The sequence below is a fragment of the Plasmodium inui genome, assembly GCF_000524495.1.
Source record: "Plasmodium inui San Antonio 1 unplaced genomic scaffold supercont1.199, whole genome shotgun sequence".
Classification (NCBI taxonomy): Eukaryota; Apicomplexa; class Aconoidasida; order Haemosporida; family Plasmodiidae; genus Plasmodium; species Plasmodium inui.
The window spans coordinates 9527-10667 of NW_008482033.1; positions in this window are offsets into that span (position 1 = coordinate 9527).

Below are 1141 nucleotides of genomic sequence, written 5' to 3' on the forward strand. Positions count from 1 at the left end.
CCAATTCGTCCGATCTCTCCTATGAGGGACAGTGCCCTTTCTAGGGAGAATTACCCTGTAGGGAAAATAATTTCTAATTTTTACATTATTTGGTGCAAAAATATCTAGCCCCCCTCTGCATCCTGTCCATACAGGAAGTGCTTTGGCGGCCTGTGGACCATCTGTTTTTCGCCTCAGAGTGCTAGTTTATTTGTGTCTATGTCTTTGCACATTTCACACGTTTAACATAAATATAAGAGCATTGGGAATGCATTCTAAAAGTGCAATATTCTATTTCTTCCTCATCCAAAAAATACGCCTCAAATATGAGTTACACAAAGCGAAATCATGGCAGAAATTATAAGCACCATAAGAAAAAAGTGCTATGATGGTAATAAAAACAATGTGGGAAATTCTTTTTATACACATATGTAATGAGGTGTATGCATATCCTTATGAAAATAGATGTTTTTGCATATTATTATGAAAATGTATGTGTCTGCTGCTTCCAGAAGTTTCCCTTTACATGGTAATTGTGGCCAGGCCCACACCACACATGTCACAATATCCGCTTAAGCGTCTTACTATGGAAAATATGCTAAAAAGAAGTCTTTCGCCATACCAATATAATAAATCAAATAATGCAAAACTTAGTAAATACGTAGCTATACATTAAAATTTTGGGAAATATCTTTGAGGATATTCCCTGTTGTCTGTGCAAGTCTGCTTTTCCAGTTCATATATGGTGATGAGAGGTTTCTATACAGGATTTTCAGCATATGAGCCCCAATCATAGATCCATCTATGTACTACATATCATAGAAGGAGAACGTGTATATAAATGAGCATATTTAATGCAGGAATTATAAATAGACGAAAAATTTCACGAATGATGACGCATACCAAATTGGATTCAACCATGCACATAATATTATCTCACTGCTGCAATATTTTAACAGCTAATAATACATTCACGCAGCCGTACGATAATCATAACTAATGCTACATCGCTTAAACTATTCTTAAGTCTCATCTGCTACGATGAACTCACTAATGTAATGTTATTCATTATAACACACTATATGGGTGTATAAATAGTTATAATAAAAAGCACATCAAGGAGAATATTGAACTCGGTACATTTCATATACTATGTGGTGAA